The following is a 20,708-nucleotide window of genomic DNA, read 5'->3' as shown; positions in this document are numbered from 1 at the left end:
AAATGCTTATCAGGATAAACCGCAACAAGAGCAGCATATTATGATTTCACATGTTGAATAGAAACAGCTAAGGGATGCTAGGTTTTTAAAAATTATTGTTATCTGCTTCTCCAGATTTTCAAAGTTAGAGGTTAGAGCTATAATTCTATTTTTTACTGTTCTAAATCCAGCTTGATAATTGTGAGATTGCCAAATTGGAAATTAAGCATTAAATATTAGTGTTTCTGGAGAGATGAAAGATATGAAGCCAGGTGGATTTGCCAGGAAGTTTTCACAAGGAGGGTTGAACCTCCAAAAATAGAAGGAGTTGGGAAGAAAGCAACAATGAACAAAAGTGAAATTAGGATACAACAAAATAAAACAACATAACAAGTTGTGGTATAGAAGGAAACAATATTACTGTTTGTTGAAGGGGAAAAGAAGAACTTCATATTCTCCTCATAGAGAAATTTCCCGTGAAACGTTTGTAAGAATAATCTTGTATGCATTTATCTAATTTTCTTGCCTCTTTGCCACTATGCTTTTCCATTATGTTTTCCATCCTTTTGTTAACAAGAGTGCCTAGCAATTTCTTGGCATATGTGGGAAGAATAATGCTGCAGTGGGACATCATAAAAGAATTTGCCACTGGGAAGTTAGGAAATGCTGGGAATGCCATTGTCTGCATTTCCAGGGTGGCCCTGCTTTTTTCTGTGATCAAATGGTTCTCATCCTTAAATTAACTGCTTCCAGCAATGATTTCTTAGGTTATGTTCTTCTATGAATGACTCAGTGAGTAGACTTCATTTAAACAAGCAGAACTTACTATCAGTGCTGGGGTGTATACATTTCAACTATTCAGCCTGAGTTAAAACACTTCTTTTTCTTTTTTTGAAAAAAAAAAAGTTACTTCTTTGCTCTCAGTGATTTTACTATAATAAACAAGAAAGAAATTGAGTCAGCAGATGTCCTGATTCTGATTATTTGATTAATTCGGAGTGTGAAATTGATCATTCCTAGGAGAAATCAATGGGACCTTTATCCAATCCTTAACTATATTTATTTGGACACAAGTTAAGCTTTTGTCCAGAGTTGTAGGCATATTGAATTCTTTTTACATTCCTGAGGTTCTGTGCTTAAAACAACAACAGGCACACTTAATACCAAGAAGATACTAAGATATTTCCTGTTCAAAATGTCAGATGCAGGAGTTGTGTAATGTGATGGATGGGAAAGGGGGTGGAGATAACATTGTCCACAATAGATTATGTCATGTCTGTTATATGGCCAGAACATTGTGACTTGAGTGGGTGTACACATGAAGATATTAAATCCCTAAAGTGCTATCATTCTGTTTGCAATTCTCTTTGTTGCTCATTGTGGAAGAGCAAAGACTAGAAAGAGAAAAGATCAGACATCCTCTGAATGGAAGTATCTAAGATCCATTAGGAACGATAAAACAAGTAAGGAATGCTGAATGGCAAGTGGGTAAAAGTTGGACGAATAGAGTTAAAAAAACAAAATCAGCAGAGCACCTTGGTGGAGCTCATGGTTGGATCACTGAGTAGAAACACTCCACACTACAATCATTTGTTGAGAATGTATTGGGCTGTTAGATATGATCCTAGTTTTTCCCGTGTGTGTGTGTTCCAGAAAGAGGAAATAAATCTATTTCGGTTTTAGATTCTAGCAGCGCATAATGTTTCCACCAAATATGGAAATATTGTATGTAAAGACCCAAATCTGATGGGATCCTTAAGTGATTTAGGATGACAGCTGAGCTCCTTGCTATGTGGAAGGTGCAGTTTTTCTCTAATTGGAGATCAAAATACTCTATAAGAAGCAATGTGCAAATATCCGGTTGAGAGCCAAAAGAATAAAGGCTGATTCTTTGGGGAAGCCTAATTCTGGAGATTTCTCTGATTTTGCAATGCTTTGGCATTATTTTTTAAACCAATGCTGAGTGAATGTCCAGCAACAGACATGGAATTCTCCCTGCATCCTATGGGCTTTATGTGTCAATGCGTCATTCATATACATATGGTGGCACAGTGGTCAGAATGCAGCATTGCAGACTAACTCTGCCCACAGCTTGGAGTTGGATCCTGATGGGAATCGAGGTGAATTCAGCTTTCCATCTTCTGAGGTCAGTAAAATGAAGACCCAGATTGTTGGAGGTAACATGCTAGCTTTGTAAAGCATTATGTGGTGGTATATAAGTCTACGTGCTATTGCTATATTAAATCCATCCACTTTTAGATTTGGTGTTGTCTATCTTTGAACTACCTGACATGCTATGCGTTCCACAGAACTATCTGCAGAATTAAGTGCCACTACGTTCAATAGAATTCTGTCTTTGGTAAGTGTACATAAGACCTATAAGACTATTTTTTTATTTGCTTTATTAAAGGTAGGTCTGTTAAAATCAGCTAGCGGAGTAAATTTTACTTGATTTTCATGTCTTCTGGAAAAAATCCTGATCCTTCAGAATTTTTCAGTGAAAATTTCAAAAGTTTGAAATGTGATGCCAAGATCCTTCATTCTGGGTGTATGGTGTGACTAAGGCATAGGTTGGGAGGTTAATTTTTCTTCTCATTTCATCAAGCCGTAAGCGTAAGGGATCATGTTTTAGGAAGTTAAGAAATCTATATGCCTACAGAGTTGCTTTCGTAGGCCATGATGATATAAAAGGTATTGTAGGCAAAACATTTTGCCTGCACATGCCTCAAGAGACTAAATATTTTTGAGTTGGGTTTATCATGATTGCACAGCATACTTTTATATTGACTTTGGATGTTTAAAGCCTCAATAATATCAGGATATTAAATGTGCAAAACTACTTTTTTTAGTGTTACCCTACTAAGGTACTCTTCTATTGCATGTATTTGGATTGCCTATCTAGTCAGCTACTGAGCATCTTCTCTATGATTTTTACTTGTGCCCTCTTTTATAACAGAGGGCTGCACTTTTCCTGTTTATGGCATGCCAGAATCTGCACAGCAAAAAATAAGGCAAGATTAGAATCTTTAAAAAGTAGGGAGAATCAACATGAAACTATAACCAAATCTCTAATTTTAATTTAGTTACTGTTAAATTAATAGGATAACTCCTGTGCATTTAACATTTTTACCTATTGTATTAATTATTACGCTATAAAACAGTGGTGGCTAACCTTTTGGGCACCAAGTGCCCAAAGCACGTGCATGCGCACCCCCAAAATGCAATGTGTGCGCACCCTGTGCATGTGCCCTCATACATGTGTGTGCCCCCACACCCCCACACATGTGTGCGTGACCCCCATGCCTGCGCCCCATGTACATGCACATGACCCCTGTGCCTGTGCTCTGCCCCCTGCATGTACACACGTGACCCCTGCGTGTGCGCCCTGCCCCCCCACATGCATGTGCACCTCACCCATATGGATACACATGTGCGGAAGACACCTGAAGACCAGCTAGCCGGTGGGAGCGCATGCGCAGGTGCAGCAGAGCTACGCCAGGGCGACGGCTCATGTGCCCAGAGTTCACTATCACAACTATAGACTGTTTGGGGCTACCCACTAGGACCGGAGGGCACAAGTTGTACCACCCAGATATAATTTTATAAATTACAGGGTATTTATTTTAAATCCAAAGTTATTGCATCTGTCCCATAATTTTCAGTTCTACGCCCTGTAAATTACAAAAATATTCTGAAATCCAACTTTTAGCAGTAGTTCCTGGTTAGATAACTTCTACAGTGAATTCCTGGTTGCTGAAGTTTGGTTACTGTCAGGTTTGGGTCAGATCTGGATTCATGTCAGGTTTTCAAATCATGAAATCCATGTTAAAAGAAAAGCGACAAAGTCCATCTTCAAAAAGATTTCTTTTATTTAGGAAAGCATCAAATTGGCAAAGTCCATGGTAATTCCGGATCTGACCCAACCCGGAATTACCCCACAATATTAGAAGTTAGAAACAACACCCAGAAGTCACATTCTCCAATAGAAGTAATTCAACATTGCTTGATGTCATAAATCTCCACCTCCAAAGGCCCCCAAGTCCGTACAGCTCGTTTCCCATGGAAAAGAAGATCACCTAGTCATAACACTCTCTTTATCTCCACTCCTTCCCCCCTTAGGAATGTGTCAAGCCCGAAACTCTTTACCCCATTACTGCCACAGGGAAAATAAGAAAAAGAATATACACTAAGACAAACTAAAATGGCTACACTTATGTCAATTTCAGGCTTGAGAGTTACTTTACGCCAAGATTCTACAGGGAATCCATAGTGGAAAACGAGACATATTACGATATATAGGCTTATTTGCTTTTTATGTATTTTCTCTTTCTTACTGTTTCATCTGCTGGCTAAAGGGGACAATAAGATTTAATGGAATCATTTTGAAATAATTTGCCCTTTTTGTAAATTCTTTTAGTAATTCCAGTTTATTTAAAACAGCAGCCAAGCCTTATCAAGCCACAGTTTTTCTATTGCTCGATATGAGCCATATCCAAGGTCACCCTCCTTGTAAGAAAAAAGAAAGCAAGGTAGAAGAACTCAAGAATAACAGAATTGCCATGAGAACATTACCAAATCTGATTGTTCCCCCATGTCTCCCTCGCTCTCTTTTTTTTTAATGTCCCAATTTCCCACAGTCGGATTTTTCATCTTGCCCTTGATTCAAACCAGTGGTTAGTAACAGAAATACTAGGAAGATCTTTTTTCATTTAGCAAAACACATTAATGATTAGGCTCACCTTTATGGTGTTCACAGTTTTTTCAGGGGGAAGAAATAACATTAAATAGGTAGTGGGTATTGTTTTTTAACCTTGGAGCATGTCAGAATGAAGGTTCTGATACAACAAATAATTAAGATGAGGTATTTCATGGATAATACTGCCAGCACCTTGCAAATGTGTTATTTTCCTCTCTTGTGTCAATTGGGTGTCTGTGCTAATAACAGTGAAAGCTTTCCCTCAAATAGCTGAGTTGTATTTCTTGCCAATAGGGAGGATCATCTGGACGAAAGGTGAAAGCCCAACTTGGCCCAACTTCCTGCTATACTGCAAAACACGGGCTTGCTGTGGAACCCAAATTCAGTGTTCTTGGTAGATCTGCACCAACCCTGCTGCATAGGAAAGGGGGTCTAAAGAATAGAAACACAGAACATTAACAAGGATTTTGGGTTTTTTTTCCTCCTTGGAGATAAGAAGAGAACAGAATGCTGGTTAGCTGATGGCGTCCTTATAGAGTCCCAATTTCTGCTGGGGTTGAAATGATTTGTGATAGAAAATGTCATCATCTGGGAGTGCCTTAAATTTAGTTTGCCTTTGCAGCGGAACTTATATAGAAAACCATAAACTACATTTTTTTTCTCCAACTACTATCTCTCTTTCTTGATGAATGCAGTCTCAATCTCTGAGTTAGTTTACAGAAACCTTTCCCTGGGGGCCGCGTGACTCACATGGTAAGACATTGGGCCTGTGCACTGCTGAGGTTGGCGGCTCGATTCCAGGAGCGAATAAACCACGTAGGGACAAGAAAGGAGCCTCCCCTGATTGCCTATCGGCATTCAGGCATCCCGCAGATAAAGATAACACCCCTCAAAAAAAACCCGCCTTTCCCTCTATTTTTCCTCAGCGAATCCTTGAGGTGGTAGCAGTCTGATGGGCAAAAGCAGGTTGATATATTCTGAATGTGCTTGTGTTCTCTGTTGCCAGCGGTCTGCAACCTTAAACACTCAAAGAGCCATTTGGACCCATTTCCCATAGAAAAGAAAACACCGGGAGCCACAAAACCTGGGTGGGCATGGCCAACTCAACATCACTCACCCCCACCCAGTCACATGACCTCTCCCAGCTACACCTACCCAGTTTTGTGGCTCCTGGTATTTTCTTTTCTCTGGGAAACAGGTAACTCTCTGTGCATCTCTCTCTTTCTTTCTCTTTCTTTCTCTTTCTTTCTCTCTCATCTCTTTCTCTCTCATCGCTCTCTCTTTCTCCCTCTGTCTCTCTCTTTCTCCCTCTCTCTCATCTCTCTCTCTTTCTCCATTGCTCTGGAATACAGAATGAGTCTCCATCTGCCGCTGTTGCCCTTACCTTCTTAGGCAAGGAGTGACTGGGAGGGGAGGGTGAAGGGTAGGGCCAGCCGACAGCCACAACAGGGGGAACAAAAGAGCTGCATGTGGCTCTGGAGCAGCGGGTTGCCGACACCCGATCTAGGCATTGAAAGTCTAAAGTAGACAAGATTGGACTCTGTCCCATTCACTTAATAAAATAATAATATATTACAGGTAGTTATTGACTTATGACCCCATTGAACCCAATTTTTTTGTTGCTAAGCAAGACATTTGTAAAATAATTTTTGCCCCGTTTAACAACCTTTCTTGTCACAATTGTTAAGTGAATCACTTCAGTTTTTAAATTAATAACACAGCTGTTAAGTGGATTCTCCATTATCTTCACTTGTCAGAAGGTTGCAAAAAGTGATCACATGACCCCAGGTCACTGCAACTGTCATAAGTATGAGTCAGTTACCAAACGTCTGAATTATGATCATGTGACCAAGAGGATGTTGCAACAGTTCTAAGTGTGAAAAACGGTCATAAGTCACTTTTTTCAGTGCCACTGTAAACAGTTAAACAAACTCTTGTAAGTCAAGGAATTACCTGTATTTATTAAATGTATATGTCAACTCATCTATAAGGCAAGTATAGTATGTAATATAAACATATATAACATTGAAGATAGCATCTGACCAACAATGCTAGCAGATGACTGGTGTTTTCGTTCTCTGTGATTTCATTTCATTTTTAAAAAACTCTCCTTGTTGGTGTTGATCATTGCAGCTTGTGGCAAGGAAATGAAATCCATATATGATATATGAATAAAGAAGTATTTCCTGTTATCTAGCTCAAGTTGGCCACCGCTCTTCACTGAATGAGTCTCTATTATGAATATAACAAATTTTTTATCTTTTTTCAGTTTCTACATGGTGTACAACATTTTAAGCACATTCCAGAGTTCAGTGGAGTTTACTGCAAAGTAAATGGATATGGAATTAAAGACTTCAAGTGTAAATGTGCCCACACTCTCTGGGAATAATTCCCACTGAATTTGGTGAGGCTCCCTCTTCTAGTATGCATGTGTCTATATAGTTCTGATATGAGGCAGGAACTGCAAATGATCTGCTTTGAAATGCATTAACGTGGTGAACTATTGGTCTGATAAGGAAATAACGTCAGAGAAGAAAGTCTTCTGTTTGTATTTCAGCCAAACTTACGCATACTGCATCACTTGCCACTAAACCTTTGGGCTAACCTACAGGAGATGGAAAAATGCAATCAGCAAATTTGAATAATTCAACTTTGGCACTTGATCAAATATTTTGGTAAAAGAAGACCAGATCAATCAAAATGCTGATTGCATCTACCATGTCTGGTAAGTTAGACTTGTGGCTTACCAAGGAAGCTGTAAAATTGGCAGGAATGCAGACAATATTAAATTTACACTAGTATCTGATTGTAACTGCATGCTGTTGCTTTATGACCTGTATATTTGCAGTGTTGTTTTTTGGGGGAGGGACTTTTTATTTACAAAACAGCATTTCTGATATGCAGAGTGATTATGCAGCAAAAATCACACACACACACACACACACACACACTTCCTAACAATCCAAAGAATGGAAAAAAATAGAAAGACGGAGGAAGGGAGGAAAAACACTTGAATCTCAGGAAAAATGGCCTAAATGAAAAATGCTGATAGATTAGCTTTAACCAGTGGTCGTATTCAAATAAAGTTGCCACCGGTTTGGTGGGCATGGCTTGGTGGGTGTGCTTTGCATGCGTGCAAACACTTTGCATGCATATGCGCGCCAAATATGCACTTTGCGCAGGCACAGAGGCGTTCTAACTCACCTCCTGCAAGCCTGCACAACGCTGGTCACTGCAGCAGCTGCTGCACGGCGCTATTATGTGCTGCGCAAAGCAGCTGCGCTTTGAATTCTGGCTATAAAAGTGAGTATGGGAGCCCAGGTGGGCAGGTGAGCCAAACACAGAGCAGTGGAGAGAACTGGTTCGGTGTCTGCTGCTCATCGACGCTACCGGCTCTCCAGAACCAGGCAGAACTGGTCAAATACCACCACTGGCTTTAACATAGAAATAAAGAAAGTTTTGAGTATTAAAAAAAACTTGTGGGAGTGAAAAGTGTGTGTACAAATAATATCTTCTCCTGTCCTGGGATTTGCCTTCCACTTATCTCCTACTTCATTTTGTTCTTGAACTTCAGTCCCTTCCAAATTGGTATGGAAAATTGGGGGGAAAATGCAAAGATAATTGTGGCGAGTTTCTCTTAATCAGGGCTCATTGTAGCATGTTAGTTCTACTTAGGAACTATAATATCAGGGACTGGAAACAGACAACATATACCTAGCGAAAGGGGAAAAATGTATATATTGCACAAGGTCATAGCACTTTGCTTTAAATAATAAAGCTGCCTGAGCTGAAATGCCAGTCCAATAAGTACAGTAATCAGTTCTGATAGAATAAAGCTATACAGATTATGACAGTGGATCCTATCCTTTGGTAGCGGAGGAGAAATTCCCAAGCCTATCGGGTGAAATATTTGCAGTAAACATGTCAGAGCAGGTCATGCAGCCTCCCTTGCCTGATACCCAAGCTTGAAAGCAACTCGTCTCAAACACAAGACCCAGAGAAGGATCTGCTGTGCATTGCCAGCACATTCTTATTTTTGCAAGAATCCAGCTGGTATGACAGCCAAGGAAGCCAAGCAGCTGCTCTAGAAGATGCCAGAGGGGAGTTTTCTGGTGTGGGACAGTGCTCATCCCAGCTACCTGCTCACACCAGTAAAAACCATTCGAGGCCCTACCAATATATCCACTGAATACATGGATAGATACCATTTCCTTCTTCAAACCTTGGGCGTTGGTCTTTCCCAATGTGGTTAGTCTGATCCAGTATTATTTTCTTTCTTGTACTATGGAGAGCACCGGAGTGATGCTCCCGACCTACCTCCCATGCTTTTGTCTTCTCCACCCAAGGAGATAATAATATACCATCCAGCCACTGAGCCACAAGGACGTTTCTCCCAGCCTGCAGCACCTCTGCTGACTACAAATGGCTTTGATCCACTGATGGAGTTGTGTTTTTAAGCGGGCACAGTAAATAAATTGCCAATAGAAGAGATTGTTTTTCCCATTATCTTCTTACTTGTTTTTCTCAGTTACCTAATTTTATTGTTATGCCATGGAAGAAGCAGTATGCACAAGCACACAAATTCAAGGCTGAAAGCTCAATGCACCTCTCTTCTTTCTCTGATTAGCTTTGCAGAAGTACTATTGGTGTGTGCAGACTATTGAACTGTGGAATCAACAATTGCATCAGGAACATTCAAGCCTCAGAACTGTATTATTTATTTCCATGGTAGTTACTCTTTCCCTCCCCTACTTTTGAGTACAAATAGAGTACCCTTCTTTTCTGTTTATAAGAAAATTATTTAAAGATGGGCATAGTATGTGACTAGCAGTATGGACTTGAATGAAGTCTTCCGGCCATTGGTTCTCTGTCATTTGTCTTGATGTATTCATAGTAAAATATTAAATACATTGGAAGCATATAAAAGTTTGACTCCACTTACAATCAACACCCAGACTTTAATTCCTGTTAGGTTAACAAAGAGATAACTTGCTTATTTTTTCCAAGTTTATTGAACTTGGATCAGTAAGTCGCCTTTTTTCTCTGTCCCTCTTTGAAGAAGATATTCCTACTTTGAATTAATTCGATCCAAATGATTTGTTGTTAAATTATCCAGTGAAGACTCCTACATATCTGTACTATGAAGCATACCATTGTCCTTGGAGAAATAGTCACATCCTGAGTTCATTACTATAGTGTGTTTTTATATTTGTTTGGGAGAGAAAACTTGGGAAACAGGCCATTTTTCTCCTATTACCACATTGGTGTCAACTCATGAACTGAATGTTAACTCACATTAGTGCTGTACCAGCACAAAGGAGCTTCAGGGAGAACACAATACCTACACATTCTTTATCACCATTTTTGCTTGTTAGTACTTGCCTGCGTTGATTCTGATACAATGGGGTAGAGAGGATAGCAGGAATTGTCACTCCAGCTTGCATCTTTCTCAATTACTCTAATGCACCTTATATTTATTGAATAGGAAGCTAAAATAATACAGCATTGGCTGTGCAGGAGCAAGAAAAAAATTCTTGGCATTAATTCTGCCTTGCGCTCCTTCCTCTGTCTTATATCAACAGTAGCTGAGGATGGAGAATTTGTGTTGTCAAAAGATTGTCATTCATATATGTCAAAATCCTCAGGAGAGTTATGCATACTAGCATGGTTTTGTAGTTCAACAGTGAATACCTGTGCTATCTGTGTGTGCTACAGGAAGGGATCAAATCCTAGGGCAGTCTTTTCTAACAGCATCCTTCAGATGGGGACTACAGCATCCTGAATTCTAATTGGCTTTGCTGATGGACAATTCTGGGTGGTATAATCCCAACACATCTGATGTTGCCCTAAATACAACTTGAAACAAAAGAAGCAGTCTGCTCCATCAGCAACCCAGAGTGCTTGGTATATCTAATCAGCGTCAATTTCTTCTCATGTTTTTTCCCCAGGATTTGTTGTACTTCTAGTTTTATTTTGAATACTTTGATAACTGACATAATGTGTATGTGTTGTATCTGCTTTACTGATTAGATTGCTCTCTGTTTCTGGAACAAGGGCAAATGAATGGGAGAATATCTACTAAAAATAAACAAATACAATATATTGTATACTGCACAATGTTTCTGAGAGTCAGGGGCATAAGAAATAGTCCAAGTAAAAAACCTTTGTTTCCTCCCTTTAGCTTATTTTTTTGTTTTGTTTTACCATTGATAAATTTGTATGGCTTATAGCTTCCTTTAGTTTGTTTCACAGCAGTTGGTGACATGAAATAAGATGAAGACTTGGTTCTGCTGTTAATATTTTCCAAGCTACATTGCCAAGCTGTGGATAATGATCTTTCCTTAAACACATGATATTGCAATTCAGAGATAAACACTTCCAATTAATGTTTCACTTTCCAGAAAGTTGTTTCTTTGAGGGCAAAATTGTTAAACCTCAACCCTGGTTCTCATTTAGATGCCCACTTTTGGTGATGCTGCAGTGGCTGGGGTACTTTTATTTTTAAGCATATGGTGAGATGTGTTAGATCTGATACAGCTGATGTCTTGCTAGATGTGATGATTACAGATGTAGGAAAGGGAAGGCAGCAGAGAAATGGCTAGTAAGGATAGTTCTGGGAACAATTAAGTCTGAAAAAAATCCAGCTCCTGTTTCTGTTTCCTTTTTGATTGTGTTTTAAAGTAGAAATTGAAGGTATGGTTGCATAAAGAAAGATTAACCAATTCACATACCCCATCAAACAGTTTCTACAGGATGCTAAGATTTAAATGAAGATTTATAAACTACAGTGATTGGATTTTCACATTATGCTATAAAAAGAAATTACATTATAGCACAGTGCAGTATGAATTAGGGTAGTGACTGCACAAAGAAGCTTAAAGCCAAACAAAGGGAAAAGCAACAATTCAAGAAATAAATTGCATTCAAGTATCAATTCATTATGTAGAAATTGATTGAAGTAATAATATTTTTCTAAGTTCATAGTTGCCTTGAATTCCTTTTTCCATTCTCCCAAGAATTTTAAATGATAGATCTTCTTATTATGATTTGAGGAACAGTTGTGATTGTAGGAGTGAAATTAGAGAAGAAACTGTTGGAAGGTCAGCTTGGAGATAACAAGAAACCTATTATAGATCTCTTTTCTCTGGAGGAGAACATTGTCTTCACCTATTGGACTGGACCTTGAAAGCAATTGTCTATTGTTTTGTCATTTTCAGGCTTCAGAAATTTGGTCTTGTCAACTTAGAGTATGTGCTACAAAACCTCAGGTAGCCACTAAGATAGCAGGGAAGAGATACAGAAAATTCTGTCTTTGTTGTTTCCAAGTGTTTGCTATATATTTATGATACTTGCATGCTATTAAAACGTGAGTGGTTAATAGCATACTACAGTCAATGCATTTGAATTAAAATGTGCACAGTAAGATCATTAATTATACAGTGAAAACTAATTAAGAAAGGATATAATTAAAATGCCACAATTTAGAATATAAACAATAGCAATAATAATAAAACTCTAACAACAACCACAATTGGCATTATCTTATTCTGTGAATACACTTCAGAAAAATTCCATTTTCAGTGACTGCTGAAGGGCCATCAGTGATGAAAGTAGTTTAAGAGAATGGGCAATGATTTCCAGGGAATGATATTCAAAAGTGGGCAAGTTCACTTAACGTGGACACTAAAGTTACGTTGTGATATAGTGCTATTGACTCTGTTTTAATAGTGCTATCTTTAGTTTAATAAACTACTTTCTTGTGAAATTGATGATACATAAACACTATAAATTAATAAATGGGTAAAAAAACATTTACAAAAAGTCTAGTGGCGTATTCTGTCTGCTGGTTGAAGGAAGATGCTGCTGATAAATTTGAATCTCTTCAAAGTGGAAAAATTACAAGAATGTAAAAAGAAACAAACCACAACTTTCAATATTTCAATTCTAATATACTGTAAGTCAGTATTTCCAACCTTTTCTGGGTTGGCGGACTGGAGCAGGAGAGGGGAGTGAGGGAAAGAGGGGATGGTTTGTGGGGAGGGGCAGGTGAGTGCACACGCATTTGTTGCTCACGCAAATGGGGCTGTGAGTGCCAGTGACACTCATACAAGTGAGGCCGCGAGCACCTACAATGCTTGCATGAATGAGGCCCCAAGCGCTCGTGAGGCCCCAAGTGCCTGTGACGCTTGCACGAGTGAGGCCTTGAGCATCCACGATGCTTGTACAAGTGATGCCGCAAGCCGCTGTGATGCTCATGTGAGTGGGGCTGCGCACGCATGCACCCGCCAGCCACTCGCAGGTCCCGTTTATGAAGAGGCTGCGACCCACAGGTTGTACAGGTTACTTAAACCCCTGCTGTAAGTAATATATCCATATTTTGGGGATTAATGCTCTTTGGAAAATGGATTTTATAGAAAAAATAGCCATAATACAGCATTTAGCTTAGGTAGTCCCCTCAAAAAAGCAAAATACTTCTTTTTTAACCACAGACATATGTTCATTGCATGGAAAGAACGGTTTCCCATGCTTGAAGAAGGCACTAGTGTTCTCTTTCTAGTCATTTGTGAGTTAACATGAACAGGAATAACATCCATGTGACCGCACAGAAACCTATATACAAGTTTCTGTATTCTCATGTGAAGCTTATGCCTAAGCCAATGAGAGAAGATTTAAGGGTAGGGACAGGGAGGGGCTTGACTCTTGTGCTCTTATAGAAATCCCTTTCTGCAATGATGCTGCATTTTGAAGGACAACAAACGTGGCAGCTTTATCAACAACCTGATCTCAGACTGAGAAAGCAATTCTGAATAAACCAGACAGCTGCATGAAAGTTTCCACTATCTCCATTTTACCCAGATCTGTTCTGTTGGAGTTGGTAAAGAGAATATTTAGCTGTCCTTGATGTGAAATTAACCAGCTGAGGAATTCATACTTTGGTTTAAATCCAAACTTAATCTCAAAGATGTTTGTTTAACAGAGTTAACTGGATTACCCTTAGCTGCTTTCAACAGAGAATGTAATATGTCTGAATGCTGCACATAATGAAATGGAAGGCTTCTATTCTGGAATGGAGCATACTTCCTGTTCACTTCATCTGCTGCTGATTTAGGATAATTGAAAAAATTTTCAACTCTCTTATGGAATCCAAAGAGAATATTCTCCTCCTTGAATTTAATCTACGGGGAAATCATGAACCCAGTCTTCAAAAATCTTTTAAAGATCACTCTGTGCTAAATGATCTTTTCCCACCAATGTTATTAAAACATGACCTTTGTTTCTTGCTGAAGTTCATAGACTTTAATAATAGACTGAGGAACAGCATATCCACCAATCATCATATTTCTCTTAATGGAAATCCACAGGAAGCATCCAGTAGACTGGGTTAAACATATGCAAAAAGAAAAAAAAAGTGCAGCTAGTAATACTGATACAGCTTCAGAATACCACAGATCAAAAGAATGCAAATCCTCTCCAGTAAATAATTACAACCACTGCTTCATTTTACCCCAAAACATAAAATGAAGCCTTAGGCCCATACTTCAGCATTCCTAATTATACTTTGGGGAACTAGGATGCTTAAAAATATGAAGAACAATAGTCTTCTTCCAGTGTTCTCCCTATAATTCAGGAGGTAATACATGTTTTCAAGATTAGTAGCTGCTGATAATTTGATTCTTCGTGAATTTCTCCAGCCTCTTAAGGTACAAAATTGAAGGCCTTCATGGCATGTGTTAGTCAATTTAACTATTCTAGAAAGAAATAGGTAATAGTCCTGAAAATTGGTCCTGAATCTCCCAACATATAGTTTTATTGGATGGCCCTGAGTTTGTGCACAAAAGGAGTTTATAATGTCATTATCTTGTATTCTCCTTTCCAGGGTGGATAAAAATAGATTTTTTAAACAAAAATTAAAAACAGGATTGTTTTTATTTAAATCAGATTTTTAAAAATCAAATTTATTTTAATAAAATGCTTTTGGACTAAAAATCTAACTAAAGATAGTTTTCTATTTAAGATACATTAATCATTTAGTTTATTCAGCATGAAATGGAGTTTAGTTACAGTATATAGCATGAGACTGTATATTCTGCAATATTTACATTTTTGGTAAACTCATTTAATGAATCCAAGCTCTGCAAGCTGAGATAACATGCACTGCATTGATGCATTCCCAACAATTTCACAGTAACCATAAAATAAATCATAAAACAAAGTTAAGGAATATTCCTTTATCCCATTGTTTTGCAAATCTATGCACACTACAAACTCTATGATAGTTTGAAGAGAAATGCATCTGTACCACCAGGCTCTAAGTGTGAGGAGCAAGGGCAAGCAGTAAAAATGAAAGTGAAACCAGTTGTGGTTCTCCAGCAGCCTGTGCAGACAGCAGCGGAATCGGACAGTAGGAAAGAACAGGGACCAGTCAGGGAGTCAGGAGAGGACTTGGATGAGGGTCCTGCGTCTGATACAGAGATGGGGCCAGGACCATCTGGGAGTGGGGTGCTGACTTTGGAGCTTCTGGAGTCTGGCAGCAGCGAGGCTGAGGAATAAGGGGAGCCTGTTCCCAGTGCGCGTGTGCGCAGAACTTCTAGAAGGCAAGAGCAGCTGAGACAAAGGGGGCAACTCGGGAGTAAGGCTTGGAGGTGATTGCCCCTCCCATAAGGTATAAAGGACAGGCAAAGGTGACGAAACCTTTGTAGGAAGCAAAGTCATTCATTCTGTTCGGATTAATCCTTGAAACTCGAAGGGACTCTCCGGGACTCATGACCGGCTGGGAATGAACATAATTCCCAGCATTGAAATAAAATGAGTTGTTTTAACTAAGTGTGTGCTTAATTATGGTTTCAGGAAGCCTTTCTCAGAACAAAACCTAAGTTTATAAATATAATATTAAAGAGCACCTGTCAGTTCAGATCCATCATGGGGGCACCTGTTAGTGGGCATCCGCTTACCTGCTGCTTGCCACGTCCCTGACCTTGGTGTGTGTCACTGCCGCATCACCAGCCATCCCATTAAAATGAATGGGGCTGTCGGTGAGTCAACAGTGGGTCAGAAGAGGAAGCTGCTGCGGGACAGAGATGACAGTTGCTGCTGAAAAATTATGATTTAAATTAGTTGATTTAAATCATGCCCTTTTACTTGTGGTTTAAATCGTGGGAAAAACATTGAAGATGGCTTATTTATATTCATTTCATATTTATATTCCTATGAGCCATGCCAAGGCTTTCTAAGAATGAACAAAAGTACCAGGAATGCTCCCAGTGTGTGAGGTTGGGTCTTGCAGATACATGGCAGCAGGAATAAATCCATCAAGAGTAGGACTGTTTGTTGCTGAACAAATTTTAGTAACAAATGAGAGTTTCTAAGCAGGAAGAATTGCACACATCTTAAGGGATTTATCAGGGAGAAAAATGCTTTTTATGGAAAAGGGAAATATTTTTTTCAGTAACTGGCAACTTACACATTTATTCTTTGAGAGCAACAAAACAAGCAAAATGCCCCTTTCTAAAAGAGCCATTTTGGCAGCATTCAAGTGGAAATACGGTACTTGATCTATGGAGTCACTCAGCCACGTTTTGATTCACAGGAATGTTAAACTTCTATATCAAATTCAAGTAGTGTATGTCTACCAATATTTCTCATCACAAAGTTTGGACACCATATTTTGATGAACATATATGGTACTTTTGAACAACTGGGAGCCTGAAATTTCTATGCAATAGAATTTATGGATTTGTGGCTGTTTTTCTTCTGTGAGGTGTTCAGTTGTTGAACAAATTGGCTCTTGTATGTAAAAAAGAAAAATCAATACTATATAAAGAATGAAAAATAAATAGGATAAAGAACAAATAATAAAGAGAAAAAAATATAATTATAAATAATGGAGCTCACCTTTTGAACAAGTTAAACCCTGTCCACACAAAATCATATTGGGTATATTTTCTAACACATTAATTTGTATATAAAATGTGTACATGTCATCAATTCAGATTTTTTCTTAATTGCTATCCATGCATGGTAAATCAAAACTTCATAATTTAATAGATTGCAAATGCTTGGAATAAGAATTAACACCACATCCTTGACACTTATTCCCTAACACTATATTTACCACTGTACTAATAACTTTATGACTTCTTAAATATTTATCTAGACAGTGTTGATATCCAAAGTAATGACTTCAAAAGACACTTATATCTCATTTGGTCTTTTGCTATGGTATTCCCCTTGGGATCAAGATCTTTCTCCTCCATGCTGCAAGAGAGCCCAGGATGGGTTGACTCCTTCCTATGATGTCATTTAGCTGAGTCTGTACTAAGGTATAAAAGCCAGACCCCGGAAGTTACCCCAGCTTTTGACTCAGCTCCTTTCAGTCAGTAGCTGTGTCTCTGAAAGCGTTCTGTTAGTTAGCATCACCAGCAATCTTCAGTACCTTTTTTCCTCGCTTCAAGCAGCTCCCAGGGCAGCTGCTCTTCCAGGAGAGCAGGGCTCTCTTTCCTGCAACGTTGGGAGCAGCGTTGCCAGAGTGCTGTTCAGGCAAGTTGGGCAGTGTCTGTAGACCTCCCCCACGCCTGCGGTTTGAGCGGTCTAAAAAGCGATTGGTAAACCGATACCAGTGTCAGCCAGCTGATCGTGTGGCCAGAGGCTGCCCTTTCCTTTGCTGACTTCGCTCGGGGCTCTTTATAGCCTAAGGAGCGATTCTTCGATCTTGGAGCCTGTTTTCCATAGTCAGCGGCCATCTTGGATTGAAGCCTTCCGCCACGAGCTGAGCGGCCATATTGTAAGCCTGGGGGCCATTTATACCCTAAGGGGCTTAATAGAAAAATTTACAAACAGTTTCTTTCCATCACAAGAGCCTTTTATTCTACAATGGAGCAAGATAAGGGGCAGGCAGAGATTCCCCCCCCCCAGTGGAGCAGTCTCCTAAGCCCAATAAGAGAAAAAGACGTAGGCAATGCACCCAATCGGTCCAGAGGGAGGTGGCTGCTAAAATCTAGCCCCTAAGAAGGCAACTCAGGCTGAGTTGTGGGCAGAAAAGCGCAGACACGCAGCCCTAGAGAGGCAGTTCAACAGAACTATTCAACAGAAGGGAGTGCAATTACAGCAGGTTTCAGGTGATACTCGTGGGCCCCAGCCAAGCCCTCCCAGGGGAGGAGAAGTTATCTTGAGCCTTTCCATCCTCCATCCTGGTCTCCTGAGGCTTTGGCAGTACAATATGTTCCTCAGGATCTAAGCAGTTCTGGGCCTTATTTCCAACAGGCTTCTGGGCCCTATGCTCCTCCCCCTCCCTCCAGGCCTCGAACCTCTTCTCAATCTAGGCCTGAAGCCGCCTTCACTCCCACAGCAGCTGGCCTTCGGCCTTCTGCCTCTACCTTTGAGCATAGACCAGGGGATATCCAAGATGTTGTCTCATTGGCCATTAGGCAGGGATTGGCTGAAGGCTTCAAGCAAATTCTTTGACCTCTGGAAAGGGCTCAGGCCCTTCTCCCTTCTCAATCTATAAGTTCCCTGCCTCATCACCCTGATTTAGGGTGAGACCTTTGACCAAAATCTTTCAGAGGAAGAGGATTCTTGCCCAGAGCAGACATCCTCTGCATTGATCTTCAATCCTTCTCTCTTCAAGCCATTACTCAGCAAGGCCTTGATCACTGCCAAGCTGTCGCCAGAGGAAGTGGCTCCCGAGCCACAAGGAAATCCCTCTCGCCAAGGGGATTCACTCTTCTCCAAGCCTGTAGTGCATGCAGAGATTTTACCTTCTCCCATTTTGTTCCTGGACATGGTCAAGGAACAGTGCGCTTCTCCTTCGGCAGGTCCTCACCCATCTTCTCTGGATAAGCGTTTCTACAATGTCAGCACAGCTCTGGACAATGCCCTGGCAGTGCCTTCTGTTGACATTCCGGCACTGCATGGGCTGTTCGGCCTTCAACAGCAGCATCCTTTTTTCACAAGGGCATCCATACAGTGGCTGCACCAACTCCAGATTAGATTGCCTACATCTGACCTTCGGTCTCACCAAGACCTTAATAAGATTATCGCAGCGGCGGAATTCACTGCAGATGCCACTCTCAATTCTGCCAAATTTGCATCTAGGGCCATGGCATCTTCAGTAGCAGCAAGAAGACTGTTATGGCTCAGAAATTGGCAGGCGGAGTCACGCCGTAAATGGAAGCTGGCTTCAGTTCCATTCGCGGGAGATAAGCTTTTTGGCAATGCTCTGGAACCTTATTGCATCAAAACCAGAGATAAACGTAAGATTCTCTCTTCCTCTAGGAAGAGAGCCGACTATCGCCCAGCTCCTTATCGCCCTCCTGCCTTTCAAGTGGAGACCTCATCCCGCTTCCCCCAGTCTCAAGAGTCCATACTCCCATCGCCAAGACCAACGTGCGGAAACATCTGGCAGGCAACAACCTTCTACTGGTAAACAGCCGTTTCGGGGGGGGGTCGTTCCTTCCGTCGCTCTAAGTAATCCCTCGTTCTCCCTACCCATCGGAGGTCGCCTAGCCTTCTTTGCCTCCAAATGGGAGGAGTCAACGACGGATGCCTGCATGCTCTGCACTATTAGGTGAGGGTTACAATTGGACTTCCTAATGCCACCCCCAAAAGGGGGAAAAAATTTTTTTTTTTTTTTGAGCTGGCCTGTCTCTTGGGACATTTCAAGGCAAAATCTCATGAAACAGGCCATTCAACACCTTCTTGAAATCCGAGCTATTCAACCTGTTCCCCCCTCTCAACGGGGATGTGGGCTTTCCTCTCACCTTTTCATCGTTCCCAAAGCCTCAGGGGGGGTAGCGAACCATCCTGGATATAAAAATTCTCAACCAATTTGTAAAATACAGACAAATTAAAATGCAGACTCTGCATTCTATTTTAGAGAGCGTTCGGGAGGGCGATCTCCTCTCTTCCATTGATCTCATGGAGGCTTCTTCCACATCCCCTTTTGGCCTCATCATCGCCAGTTTCTCCGTTTCTGTTATCAGAATACCCATTACCAGTATCGAGCACTTCCCTTCGGCCTCTCATCGGCTTCAAGGGTCTTTACAAAGGTTCTGGAGGCATTGACGGCATCTCTGCGTTCTGTTCCAGTGAAGATCCAATGCTACTGGGACGACATTTTGATTCTGTCGTCCTCCATCCATGCAGCCCATCGGGATCTGCAAATTACCCTGTCATATCTCCAGAGCCATGGATTTTTCCACTCCCATCCACTCCAATGGTTCCTGCTTCCCTACCAACGAACAGGAACCAGCCTCTCATCCATCAAGGTCCCGCTCCCGCCACAAATCCGGAGATCTCTCAATTGGTGGCTTTCCCCATTAATATGGAAGGGACTCCCTTTCAGGGTCCCAGACAGGCTAGTGAAAACCACCGACGCCAGCCTCCTGGGTTGGGGGTCCCATATGCAGGGCCAGATAGCTCAGGACCTTGGTCCAGGTCAGAGCTGGACCCTCCCATAAATTGGCTAAAGCTCAGAGCCATTTTTCTAGCTCTCAAGCATTTCAGGCACTCAGTGACTGGCTCCCATGTTCTAGTCCTTATGGACAACATGGCCGCCATAGCTCATGTCAACCGGCAAGGGGGGACGAGGTCCAGAGCCCTCATGGGAGAGGCGCTACGGTTGGTGTTATGGGCAGAGAAACACCTGTTTTCAATCTTGGCGGACCACATCTCCGGGATTGACAACTCCAAGGCTGACTGGCTCAGCAGGAGCCTAGTCGACCAGGCAGAATGGTCCATTCCTCCGTCTCTATTCAGGGACCTTTTCCTCAGATTTGGAACGCCGGAGGTGGATCTCTTCTCCACTCCTCAAATCGCCCAGGTCACCAGATTCTTCACCAGGTTTCCTTGCCAGGAAGCTAAGGGGACCAATGCTGTTTGGTGCAGATGGTCCAAAAGTCTCCTCTATGCCTTTCCCCCGCTTCCCATCATTCCAGCAGTAATTCGGAAGATGTTGGAGGAACGAGCGGAGCTCCTCCTCCTGACACCCTATTGGCCAAGGACGCCCTGGTTTGCAGACCTGGTCAACCTATCGGGG

General features: G+C 41.0%; 1 protein-coding gene and 1 pseudogene across 2 annotated transcripts in view; both read left to right on the top strand.

Moving 5' to 3' along the window:
• The window catches only part of DENND2B (DENN domain containing 2B), a 153,364-nt gene that overhangs the window by 9,768 nt on the left and 122,888 nt on the right, over nt 1–20,708 (top strand). The window lies entirely within an intron of this gene.
• Nucleotides 7,394–9,115, top strand: LOC113412626 (cytokine-inducible SH2-containing protein pseudogene; annotated as a pseudogene).

This window comes from Notechis scutatus, chromosome 1 (genome assembly GCF_049901735.1).
Source record: "Notechis scutatus isolate UNSWTSFEM ecotype Mainland chromosome 1, rNotScu1.2, whole genome shotgun sequence".
NCBI classification, from domain to species: Eukaryota; Metazoa; Chordata; class Lepidosauria; order Squamata; family Elapidae; genus Notechis; species Notechis scutatus.
This window is presented reverse-complemented; position numbering and strand designations above follow the sequence as displayed.